This window comes from Bos grunniens, chromosome 17, assembly GCF_055505025.1.
Source record: "Bos grunniens cultivar Pamir isolate PY7600 chromosome 17, Bosgru_T2T1.0, whole genome shotgun sequence".
NCBI classification, from domain to species: Eukaryota; Metazoa; Chordata; class Mammalia; order Artiodactyla; family Bovidae; genus Bos; species Bos grunniens.
In genome coordinates, this window is record NC_141181.1 from 11,437,461 (window position 1) to 11,451,096 (window position 13,636).

Below are 13,636 nucleotides of genomic sequence, written 5' to 3' on the forward strand. Positions count from 1 at the left end.
AGGAGCCTGATGGGCTACAGTCCATGGGATCGCAGAGTCGGACATGACTGAGCATCTGAGCACTTAGAGATCCTTATTGCTGTTGTTCAGTCACTAAGTTGCGTCTAACTCCTTGTGACCCCATGGACTACAGCACACCAGGCTTTCTGCCCTTCACTATCTCCCGGAGTTTGCTCAAATTCATGTCCATTGAGTTAGTGATGCCATCCAACCATTTCATCCTCTCTGCCTCCTTCTCCTCCTGCCCTCAGTCTTTCCCAGCATCAGGATCTTTTCTCATAAGTTGGCTCTTTGCATCAGGTGACCAAAGTATTGGAGCTTCTGCTCCATCATCAGTCCTTGCAATGAATATTATAGATGCCATGAGTGAACAAATTAATCATCTTCCCTTGAGAAGGATCCATAATGCGGAATCTTGATCCAAAATGAATGTTCTGTGGGTTTATAGGTATTTCTGTGCATGTCCCAAATGCCAAGCAACAAATTAACCCAAAGAGGAAAATCATTTAAGCAAGAATATTTTCGGTATCATGTAGGTAATCAATGGCTCCATGTATGGGATTTGTCTCTTTTCAGTCTTCTATTTGGAACATTCCTCAAATATGAACTGTTTAAATTTCATTCAAGCACATTTAAAACTTAAAGTTTTCAAGTGGCTATTTTCTCATAACTTCTGAACTGTTTCACGAAATCTATAGTGTTTTTGTGTGAGACTCTCCAGCCAGTGTAAACAGGATGGTTTTCTGTGTTGCAGGTTTATAAAACTGTTGACAAATAAACACGGACTGCGTCGGGAGGTAGCGTATTCTTAGGTAGGATGTTCTAATAGGAATGTGCGATGGGCTGGGGGGAGGGGTGCAGATGATGAAGTGGGAATCTGTCCACCCACACTGGTTGGAAAACCTACTTTAAAACTTACCCAGCACCCTAATGCGGTTGTTACAGGGAGAGTGTGCGCTATGATGGCAATGTGTCAGGCCTAATTGGGACCTTCTGAGAGCTAAGAGGACATGTAATTCTAGCAGGAAAATGGTAATCCACTCACAAGCACTGTACTCACAGGAAAACTTTCCTTCAGCCCTCCCTGCCTTCCTTGCTTAGCTATTCAAGGGAAGTGATCGGTGCATGCAAACTTATAAAAATTTAAACTATTTGGGAGCTTTTAGAAATGAGTTACAGACCTTGACTAAACAAACAAAAAAGTTCCTCCGTGAAAATGAGGGACTGAATAGGTATGACTGAGTCCTCTGTCACATAAGGGCAGGTCCAGCCAGTCAGAAAACTACCTGGATTTACAGGAGTGACATTTTCAGGTGATTCCAATTCAAACTGTGACTGTAAGCCCCAAGGAATTCATGTTAAATGTTAGTCGCTCAACCGTGTCTGACTCTTGGTGACCCCATGGACTGTAGCCGTCCAGGCTCCTCTGTCCACGGAATTCTCCAGGTAAAAATACTGGAGTGGGTAGCCATTACCTACTTCAGGGGACCTTCCCAACCCAGGGATCGAACCCAGGTCTCTTGCATTGCAGGCAGATTCTTTACCATCTGAGCCACCAGGGAAGTTCTCTGCATTAACCCCGATTTCCAATTTTAATAAGTGTTCACCAAACCCTTTCTGGAACAACAAATGGGAAGTGATGTAAGACAGACACCTCTCCTTCTCTGGCTTAGAGGGAAGCTGAAATGGGCTAGAAGGTTATGTATGTCGATATAATCAATCCTGATGTCATTAACACCAAGAGAGGTGGCCATTCTCAGTAGGGTGCTGACCAAGCTTCTAGTCTCCACTGATCTTTTGATGGAGTGGAGGCATGGGATCAAGGTACTTCTTGGAAGCATAGGGTCAAAGTACTTCTCAGATCTGAGCTGACTCCAGATGTCATGACCTTCATCTCACCTTGCTAATTAAACTGTTGTTCTCCACTTATTCAGTTTTGTCTGACTTTTTGTGGCCCCCATGGACTGTAGCACGCCAGCTCTGTCCTCCGCTATCTCCCAGAGTTTGCTCAATTTCATGTTCATTGAGTTGGACATAGTGAACAAGGAAAGCAACCACTCAGAGATGCAAAGAAATAGTTTCCACCTCTCACTTGTGGGTCATACAGTGTGGTCCACCAGGAAAAGAAGCTTTTGGCCAATAAACTGTGATCCTCATAAAGATGAATCTAAAGGGAATAAAGCTAGAGAACTTAGGGAAATGTATTTGTACCATGCTTCTCCTTTTTGTTTGCAAACAAAAACTCTAAGGGGTTTCATTGGGAATCTAGATGTTTTGGAGGAAGTTTGATGTTGAATATTTTTAACTTGGCCTGGTTTTTATTCACATTTATTGATCACATACTATGTGCCAGGTATGACTCCTGTGCTTTATACACATGAACTCCAAGAAGCAAGTTTATCACTATATCCAAGTTTATCATTTTCACAGACAAAGGAGGTGCACAAACCAGGTGGTGCTAGTGGTAAAGAACCTGCCTGCCAGTGCAGGTAGATGTAAGAGACCTGGGTTCAATCCCTGGGTCGGGAAGATCCCCTGAAATGGAAACCCATTCCGGTATTCTTGCCTGGAGAATCCTATGGACAGAGGAGCCTGGTGGGCTTCACAGAGTTGGACACAACTGCAGCGACTTAGCACGCACACAGCAAGAAAACACCACCTATCACAATAAACTGTGGAAAATTCTTCAAGAGATGGGAACACCAGACCACCTGACCTGCCTCTTGAGAAACCTATATGCAGGTCAGGAAACAACAGTTAGAACTGGACATGGAACAACAGACTGGTTCCAAATAGGAAAAGGAGTATGTCAAGGCTGTATATTGTCACCCTGCTTATTTAACTTCTATGCAGAGTACATCATGAGAAACGGTGGGCTGGGAGAAGCACAAGCTGGAATCAAGCTTGCCGGGAGAAATATCAATAACCTCAGATATGCAGATGACACCACTCTTATGGCAGAAAGTGAAGAGGAACTCAAAAGCCTCTTGATGAAAGTGAAAGTGGAAAGTGAAAAAGTTGGCTTAAAGCTCAACGTTCAGAAAATGAAGATCATGGCATCTGGTCCCATCACTTCATGGCAAACAGATGGGGAAATAGTGGAAACAGTGTCAGACTTTATTTTGGGGGGCTCCAAAATCACTGCAGATGGTGACTGCAGCCATGAAATTAAAAGACGCTTACTCCTTGGAAGGAAAGTTATGACCAACCTAGATAGCATATTCAAAAGCAGAGACATTACTTTGCCAACAAAGGTCCGTCTAGTCAAGGCTATGGTTTTTCCTGTGGTCCTGTATGGATGTGAGAGTTGGACTGTGAAGAAAGCTAAGCGCTGAAGAATTGATGCTTTTGAATTGTGGTGTTGGAGAAGACTCTTGAGAGTCCCTTGGACTACAAGGAGATCCAACCAGTCCATCCTAAAGGAGATCAGTCCTGGGTGTTCATTGGAAGGTCTGATGCTAAAGCTGAAACTCCAGTACTTTGGCCACCTCATGCGAAGAGTTGACTCATTGGAAAAGACTCTGATGCTGGGAGGGATTGGGGGCAGGAGGAAAGGGGGACGACAGAGGATGAGATGGCTGGATGGCATCACCAACTCGATAGACGTGAGTTTGAGTGAACTCCTGGAGATGGTGATGGACAGGGAGGCCTGGTGTGCTGCGATTCATGGGGTCGCAGAGGGTTGGACACGACTGAGTGACTGAACTGAACTGAATGTATTATTTTGAGGATTTGAGTAAAACTGGAGAAAATGTTTGACTTATAAGGATTCCAGACTAGACGATACTTAGGAAAAGACACTGGCAATGACAAGGAGAAAGAAAGCAGTGTTTGAGACTTAAATGAGACTTTCAGACACTGGGTAGGAACAAACTTTGATGAGTCAGAACCAAAGCTTCCATAGATCAGGAATCTTGCAGCTAGACCATTTCCCCTGCTACCTAAAGCAAATGAAACCATGGTTCATAGTATTTGCCTGGAGAGCTCCCCTGTGTCCTGTTAGTTGTTTGCTCAAGTGTTTGCTTTGTTTTGTATAAACGTGCCATCTCAGGGGCCGCAAGAGGAGCAACATGGTAAATCTCCCTAACAAGCGCTCTTCCGGCAGTCATTTGTTTCCCTGAGTCTCATGTGTAACTTCAAGTCACTTTCTGATCAGTCCCTCTTAGAACGAGGTGGCGTGATGTGTCCTGCCAGGTTACCCAGAAGCAATTCTTTATTTATCCAGATTTCTCCCAGATCATTTCCAAAGATCTGTCTACTTGTGTTTTAGTTCACCAATGTTTTATTTACAGCATCTCACCGAGACCAGGCAGTACAGAAAGGGACCCTGTGTTTTGTGATAAGTTTTCCTTTCAAAGCTTCATGCTCAAAGAGAATTGACTAGAGTGTCAGCTGACCTTTAGCTGAGGCTTAACAAGCCAGGACCGTGCTATGCACAGAAAACAGCTTCACTGGACATCAGCAACCAAACAAAACAGCATCTCAAATTGTTCTTAAGGATTCGAAGTTAGAACAACACCTATTATAAACTAAATTTTAAAACATTCACTTGGGGAATTTGATTTTGTCCCTTAAAATATTTTCTTCTCTGATGAAACTTATAAGAAGTAGTCAACATTACTTTTCCTTTCCTCCATATTCAGCTTGGTAAAAAAATAATGTCAGCCAGCGACATTAACTCCCGCCTTGTCATACATGCTAAAGTGTTCTCATTATCTGCCTTGCCAGCTCTAAACTTATTCAACAAAAAAAAAGATCTCAGCATGAAACTCATTCTGACTATGGGGAGCCCCATGAACCGTGTTTAAAAATTCAGCACAAAATGTCCTCATCTTATATATGAAGTTCTCTTTATAAATGACTAATGCTTTGAAATTTAGGAGCCACTTTCAGGATTGTGTTTCTGGGGCATCTATGAAATCAAGAAAAGATGCTACTACAGGTGGCATTTTCTGAGTCTATGGCATGCTCCTGGTTTAAGAAGACCAGGCAGATGCCTCTGGTCCTTGCTGGATTCACACAATGAATGTTTTTAACGTTAGCCTGTGTTGCTTATCTCTGAAACTGAAGAACCAGCCAGTGGCAAAGTGGGGAATGTCAGCAAATATTTCAGACACAGAAAAGGCTGGCTTGATGAGTGCGTAAGATACCTGTACAACCCAGTCCATACCCGCACACAACCCACACCCCCCATTCAAGTGGAGGGACACAAAAATGTGGTCTCTGATGTGTAGGGTGATGCATTCAAGGACAGTGGTGGATGCTATTTGGATTCCCCATCCTCAGTAGTAAATGTTGAATTTCTTCTTTCTCATTTGGAGTTCAATTGCTTTACAATGTCGTGTTAGTTTCTGCTGTACCGCAAAGTGAATCATCTATATGTATATGTAAAAATCCCCTCTTTGGGGGGTTTTCTTCCCATTTAGGTCACCATAGAGCATTGAGTAGAGTTCCCTGAGCTATGGAGTAGGTTCTCATTAGCTATCTGTTTTATATACAGTAGTATACATATGTCAATTCCGATCTCCCAATTCATCCCACCCCCCTTTCCCACTTTGGTATCCATAGGTTTGTTCTTTATGTCTGTGTCTCTATTTCTTCTTTGCCAAGAGCTGTACCATTTTTCTAGCAGCCACATGGAGAACATTGTGGTTGTTTCTTTAGAAACTATAGCACTACTGTATAACCCAGCAATCACACTCCTGGGCGTATACCTGGAGAAAACCATAATTCCAAAAGATACATGCACCGCAATGTTTGAAAGTGAAAATTAAAGTCACTCGGTCATGTTCGACTCTGCGACCCCATGGATGATACAGTCCATGGAATTCTCCAGGCCAGAATACTGGAGTGGGTAGCCTTTCCCTTCTCCAGGGGGTCTTCTCAACCCAGGGATTGAACCCAGGTCTCCTGCATTGCAAGTGGGTTCTTTACCAGCTGAGCCACCAGGGAAGCCCAAGAACACTGGAGTTGCAGCACTATTTACAATAGCCAAGACATGGAAGCTACCTAAATGTTCATCAACAAAGGCAAGGATAAAGAAGATGTGGCACATATATACAATGGAGTATCACTCAGCCATAAAAAGGCTCTTTTCCACTTGCTCTTCCCAATTCACCTCAGGCATCTCTGCTTTAGTTCATACGCATCCATGTCAAGACCTTCTAAAACACAGGCCCAGGGCAATTTCTCTCCTTTCTTTGGTGTGACATAGGTCACAATTCTACAGAGCTGAATGGATATGATGGGATACCTAAATTTAAGGCAAAAAAGGAGAAGCAAAACTGTAGATTCTAATGATCCAAGAGGATTGACTAAGTCACCAGGCCCTGATGGTTTTCCATGGGGACCCACTCAGCACCCCTTCTAGACAACAAGGGTTCTTTATTACTTACCATAATCTAATTTTGATAATCCACCTATCTTCTTGGGACAAAAATCCTTACCACAGATACTCACTGATCTGGGTCCATGGCAGTGAAAGGGTATTGGAGGATTTCAGCATGGCTGGGATGTAGAGGTAGGCTGTCTATGAAATGAACATCTCTAGCATGATGGTTTTCTAACTTTGTTGTGTGTTTGAGTCACTTGATTCCTGATATTCCTGTGGTATGCTCAGTCATGTCTGACTCTTTGTGACCCCATGCACTGTAGCTCACAAGGCTCCTTGCCTGGAATTTTCCAGGCAAGAATACTGGAATGGGTTACCATTTTCTACTCCAGGGGATCTTCTTGACCCAGGGATCAAACCCACATCTCTTTTGTCTCCTGCACTGACAGGAGGATTCATTACCAGCTGAGCCACCAATGAAGCCCCATGTAGAGTAGGCAGGTCTTTATATTGGAGGAAGACAAGGATGGGAAGCCAGGTACTAGTCAGCGTGACATCAGGGATCAGGCCTCATACATAGTAGGGCCTGGCACACAGTAGGTACTTTGTGATCATTTAATGAAGGAATAATTTAAAGAAAGTACAAAGGTGAAACACGTAGAGAGTATTTAAGAAACCACAAGTTGTCCGGTTTGGCCAGAGAATGAGGTAGGTTAGGTTTTTCCAGCCTTGGTACTAACAGTGGTTTGGACCAGATAGTTCATTGTTGTGGGAAGTGATGGCCCTTAGCATTTCAGAGTGCTTAGCAGGGCCACTGACTTCCACCTATGAGACGCCAGTAACATCTCTTATGTTGTGAGAGCCCCAAACATCTGCAGATGTTGGTGAATACCCCCCAAGGGGGTGAAACTGTGCCTGGATGAGGAACATTGTGATAGGAAATCGTTGGAAAACAGGAGGAGAAGGGATGTAGGATCAAAATTTGAGAGCTCTGATATGTCAGGGTATTACACTTAGGTATTTACATAAGGTATTGGGGTACATAGGGTATTTACACTTCATTTAATAGACAAAGCGTATGTATTAAAGATTTCTGGGCTAGGGAATTACAGAATTAGGGTTGTGATTTAGGGAGAATAATTTGGCAGTTTATATAACTAAGTGCATTTTATAAAATATATGTATATTAAATATACAAAACAACAAAATTACTTAACATTTTTGTGCCTTGGTTTCCTCATGTGAATAATGGTGATAATTATGGCTTTATTATAGCGAAGACTAAATGAGGTACTTCATATAAGTACCTGAAACAGTGCCTGGTAACTTTTAAGCAAAAAATAATTTTTGTATTTTTAACATTACCTTTTTTTATAATTGAATTTATTTATTTTTACTTGAAGGATAATTGCTGTACAATATTGTGTTGGTTTCTGCCAATATTATCAAGAAACAAGGCACTTAGCTCAAACAGCTTTGAAACATTTTTGAGATACAGCTACCAGTTTTCATATGCTGCTGCTGCTGCTGCTGCTAGGTCGCTTCAGTCATGCCCGGCTCTGTGCAACCCCATAGATGGCAGCCCACCAGGCTCCGCTGTCCCTGAATCAGTATCAAAACATTTGTTCCAAAACTAGTCCAAGTGTAAGCCAAATCAGCACACTCAGAGGGACTGCTGTTCTCATTTCTCCTTATATCCTGGATGAAAAGCTCATCAAATCACACTTAAGAACGAAATGGGAGACAATGGAAAAGAGAAAGAAAAGTGATTTTAAAGCTTCTTCTCATACACGTTAACAGAGAGCCTTGAAACCATGTAAAGAGAGACTGAAGCCAACAGCAGACAACTGCTTGCTCTACAGGGGCATCTGCATGGGCTGGCTTCCACGTGTAATTGCTAACAAGCCACAGGTGCCAAGCCGCAGGAGTCCGGGACAGCCCAATTTTAAGAAGAGAAATGACAATTCTCTACCCGTCATTCATCCCAAGGTGTGCTTGTCATCTCTCATAGCACATGGTGAGTTACCTTTTTATTAGTGGCTTTGGAAATATTTTCATGAGTGAGAAGCTGCAACACCCTTACCTGCAAAACCGCTCGTAAATGAGACTATGCTGGAGGGAGGATATGCGATCCACCTGCCAGAAGATGAAAGGTGTGCATTCACTCTCTCAGACAATCAGATTAGGGCCTCTTTCCTTCCTGCCTGTCTCTTCACACCGGTCAAAATGATGGGCACACGCGGTTCTCCTATCTTACTTTATTCTCTTCCCTGTTTCCCTAACCATTTTAACTAGCCAGCTTGAAATCAAGAAGATACTTACAAGAATCAAGTTAATCTCAGGGGTTTGCTTAATAATATCATCTGACATTTTGAAGTTTTCAAAATGCTTTCCCATAAGTCATTTTGCTTGAGCCCAGCCAAAGCCCTTAAAATGAATATTCTGTACTCCTTATAGAAAGAGACTGAGGTTCAGTAAAGTTTAATGCCTTGTGCATGGAAATCATGGAACCTGAGAAAGAAGGTAGGTTTGCTGACTCCTGGTTCTAACACTGTGACTGTCTCTTAATTATTTTGCACCACCGTGTCCAACAATATTTACATATTTCTTCCTTTTTTATTCTAGCTGGAGTCATACTTCCAATGAACACTTATAAGAATAATTAGACCTGTCTCATCCTTTGACTGATCTTCATAACCTTTTGCTAGGTCTTCATGCCTTTATCATGACTGCCTGAAATTCCTCATCACCCACTGCTATCAAAGATAACCTCTCCTCAACACTGTGGCAGGATCCCATCAGTTTTCAGGTACTTTCAGAACTATTCAGGTATTTAAGAACCATTCGTGTATTTAAGATTTGTCCTTCTCATCTTATCTTTGCTTTCAATCATGTCCCAAACTCTTCTTTCCTACTTCCATTTAAGTGGAATTTAAATCCCATTTAAATCCCATTTAAGTGGGATTTATAAGTTCTAACATGGTAGTAAAAACATGGCCGGGGTCTCCACTCTCTATCTCTCTCCTCTATCTCTCTCCTAGGTTGGTTCCTCCAGTTTGGGGATGGAAAAGGGGGAGAAAATAAAGAATGTCTCCCAACCTTCCTAAATTGTAAAGACTCTAGACAGCAGAGGGGAAGAAACATTGTCAACTCTTCCCATGCTCTGGAGCTCCAAGGGTCACTGTGTCCTGCTGGTTCATTTCCTTGGTGTGAAGCCATAGCTGGGCCTTCAGTTACTCTCTTTTCACCATTCGGTCTTCCTTCATTTTCTCTCACTCTTGGGATCAGGTGTGTGTGTGTTCACCTCCGTGAAAAAGAGTTGTGGCTCCTGAAGGAGACCTTCGTCATCAAGGTCAGAGGCGACAAGAATGGATACAACTTTCAGTGTGTCCTTGCGGAGGTCCAGTGTGCTCACCACCTTCCCTTCTCGAGTGCCTGCCCACACTCTTCAGGCTCCAGCATTTGACAGAGACATTTTCACAGAGACAGTTCAGCCAGCCCCTGCAGCTGTATAAACCAATTCTGCCTCTCATGTAAATCCATGGGTGTGTGTGTGTGTGTGTGTGTGTGTGTGTGTGTATAGCCTATTGCATCTACTTCTCTGGTTGAACCCTAATCATACAAAATTTGGATGTGGGGTCAATAGACATTTGTTTTAAGAACAATATAAATAATTGCATACTTGTATGCTGATCGGAATGAACCCAAAAATATAGTGTAGTGGGAGAAAAAAAGCTCAAGTCACACCCTTGAATAGAAAAAGGGGATGAAGTACAGTGTACAAGAGGAAGTTCTGGCCTTAGCTAGGGACAAAAAAAGGTCATCTATATCAACAAAAAAACAGATTGTATAGCTACAGGTGCTAGTAAGTGGATAAATAAGGTGCTGGCACCCTGGAGAAGTTTTCTTCTGAGCGCTTTAAGTGGAATTTGTAAAATATTTACTTCAAAAAGAAGGAAAATAATATGAACCTATAAAGAAAATCTGAGATATAAAAAGTAGTAATAAGAAAAGAAAATGATAAATTTGTGTGTGCTAATTCACTTCAGACTCTTTGCCACCCCATGGACTGTAGCCCACCAGGCTCCTCTGTTCATGGGATTCTCCAGGCAAGGATGCACGATACTGGATGCTTGGGGCTAGTGCACTGGGACGATCCAGAGGGATGGTATGGGGAGGGAGGAGGGAGGAGGGTTCAGGATGGGGAACACATGTATACCTATGGCAGATTCCTTTTGATATTTGGCAAAACTAATACAATTATGTAAAGTTTAAAAATAAAATAAAATTTAAAAAAACAAAAAAAAGAACAAAGAGTGGCACCCATTAGCAGTCACTGACATTCCCCCCAGTCCCTCAGAATATAATTAATTTCCAGATGATGATGTATTTCATCTGGTCACTACATTTCAAGCCTCAAGACCTTTCAAGTTTGAGAGACTGGTTTTAAGTTAATTTCAAGTACCTGCTACTGTTTATCATTGTATTCTTTCTAATGAGAACCAAAACCATACGAATATAAACATGTTAATTTCACAGAAGTTCCAATCACAGAAATGTCATTTATAGTGTACATGTGTACCGTTACAGTGATTACTAAATTATTAACATTAAAACATTAACTCCAAATGTAGAAACTTTATCTCCCTCTTGGCTCTCCTTATTATCAATGCCAGGACTGTCCAAGAATACAGCAGGGAATGATGAAGACGTGATGCCTCTGAAATTTTTGAATAGCACATAATCTGTGCCTTAATGAAGAAAAAAGAAGACATCACCATTTGCCTCACAGCATATGCTGTTTCTAGAAGAGATGATAATCAAAATCAAAACCTAGCGATTTTTTATTATGGAAGAGTGTAAGTGATGATAAATATAATAAGCCTTGGGAAAAAAAAAAAAAAAGAATACTGTAGTGGGTTTGCCATTCCCTCCTCCAGGGGATCTTCCCAACCCAGGGATCAAACCCATGTCTCTTGTTTCCTGTATTGGCAGGTAGGTTCTTTATCATTGGGCTCCCCTGGTGGCTCAGAGGTTAAAGTGTCTGCCTGCAATGTGGGAGACTTGGGTTCAATCCCTGGATCAGGAATATCCCCTGGAGAAGGCAATGGCAACCCACTCCAGTATTCTTGCCTGGAGAATCCCATGGGTGGAGGAGCCTCGTGGGTTATACAGTCCACGGGGTTGCAAAGAGTCAGACACGACTGAGCGACTTCCCTTCACTTCTTTATCACTAGTGTGCCTGGGAAGCCCAGATAAAATAGTAGTTTGACCTAAACTATTCTAGATCATTGAAGAAGGAAAACCGCTCAACTCACTCTATGCAACCAGCATTATACTAGTACCAAAACCTGGCAAAAACTCTTAAAATTTTAATTGATCAAATCCAGTAATACGTAAGAGGGATAATACATCATAACAAAAGGAATTTAATTTAGGAATGTGATATTACCCTAACATACTAAAATAAATTATTATAATTCATAGTATATAGTTTAAGTAAAGGTAAAACATTTGATAAAATATATTACCCATTTGTAGGGGCTTCCCAGATAGCTCAGTGGTAAAGAATCCGCTTGCCAAGCAGGCGATCCCTCAGCCAGGAAGATGCCCTGGAGGAGGAAATGGCAACCCAGTCTAGTATTCTTGCCTGGGAAATCCCATGGACAGAGGAACCTGGGGGCTCCTCTGGGGTCCATGAGGTCACAAAGAGTCAGACACGACTTAGCAACTAAACAACAACAACACCACAAAACCACCGATTTTTAGTAAAAATTCTCAGTAAAGGAGACAAAAACTTCTTTAAACTGATCAACATGCACTAAAGCGCGCAGCTAACATCTTACCAAATGGCAGGAGACTGAGTGCTTTTCCCATAATATCAGGAACAAGGCAAAGATATCTGCCTTTCTAGTTTGGAAATGTTTAAGGAAAGTGGTTTTTATTTATAAACAATATAATGTCCATGTAGAAACAAACAAAAAATGCCAGTATTAGTAAATAAGTTAAGCAATACTGCAGCATTCAAAAATTAATTGTATTTTTATATACTAGTAAGAAGCAATTAAAAGTTGCAATTAATAAAACAAGCTCATACAAAATAGCATTAAAAATGTGAAATACATAGGGAAATTTTAACAAAATATGCACAAGACCAGAACACTGAAAACAGCAATATATTATGAGATCAAGGAATACCTAAGTAAATGAGAAGTATGTCTTTTCCATGGGTCAGAAGACTCAATATTACTGAAATGTCAATTATCCTAAAACTGGTTAGGAGATTCAAGGCAATTCGGATAAAAATTCCAGAATTTTTATTTAAAACTGACAGGCTAATTCTAGAAGTGCCTAGAAACCAAAGAACCAATAGCCAAAACTATTCAGACAAAAAAAATTAAAACCAACAAATTCAGATGACTTACATTATTTTATTTGAAAACTTATTATAAAGCTAACAAGAGTATTAGTAAGACTAAACATACAAATCAATGGAATAGAATAAAAGAGTTGAGAAACAGACTCATATATAGATGGTTAATTGAATTTCCATAAAAGGACCATGGACAGTCAAATAAAGAAAGAAAAGCTGGAGCAATTGGATAATCTTAAGAGAAAGAAAAAAAGAACCTTAATTATTGCCTTACTCCATACATATAAGATTAAACTGAAATGGATCACAGTCTTAAATGCAAGGGTAAATTTATAAAATTTCTAGAAGAAAACACAAAAATTTTTGTGACCCTGAATGAGACAAAGATTTCTAACTAATTTTTGTGTCTCATTTCAAGGATACAAAAGCACAGATCATAAAAGGAAAAAAAAATTGAGTTCATCAAAATTAAAAACATTTTCTCTTTGAAAACCACTGTTAAGATAAAAAAACAAACCACAGACTGAGAGAATACATTCACAAAACATATATCTGGTAAAAGACTTGTTTTTATGTATAAAGAATATATAAAGAACTTTTATAACTTAATAAGACAACAAAGTAACCCAATTAAAAAGCAGCAAAAACCTTTGCATTGAACTTTTGACCAAAGAATATATGAAAATACAGAAATAATGACAAACATGCAAGAAAAGATGTAATATTGTTAGTCATTAGGGAAATGCAGATTACACTTACATTAAAAAGACTATAGTAGAAAGAATGGCAACAAGTACCAAATATTGCCAAGAACTTGGAGCAATAGGAACTCCTGGATGTTGCTGTTGGGAATGTGAAATTCTACAGCTACTTGAAAAATAGCTTGACACCCAGAAAGTGAACCATATGTTTACTATATAATTCAGTAATGC

At 40.7% G+C, this 13,636-nt stretch overlaps 1 long non-coding RNA gene across 1 annotated transcript; it reads left to right on the plus strand.

The window, feature by feature from the left end:
* Positions 1–8,969: 8,969 nt before the first annotated feature.
* LOC147355013 (uncharacterized) lies at positions 8,970–12,463 on the plus strand. Its single transcript, XR_015144149.1, has 2 exons — positions 8,970–9,140; positions 9,620–12,463. It is a non-coding gene; the product is annotated as an uncharacterized LOC147355013 (long non-coding RNA).
* The last annotated feature ends 1,173 nt before the right edge of the window (positions 12,464–13,636 follow it).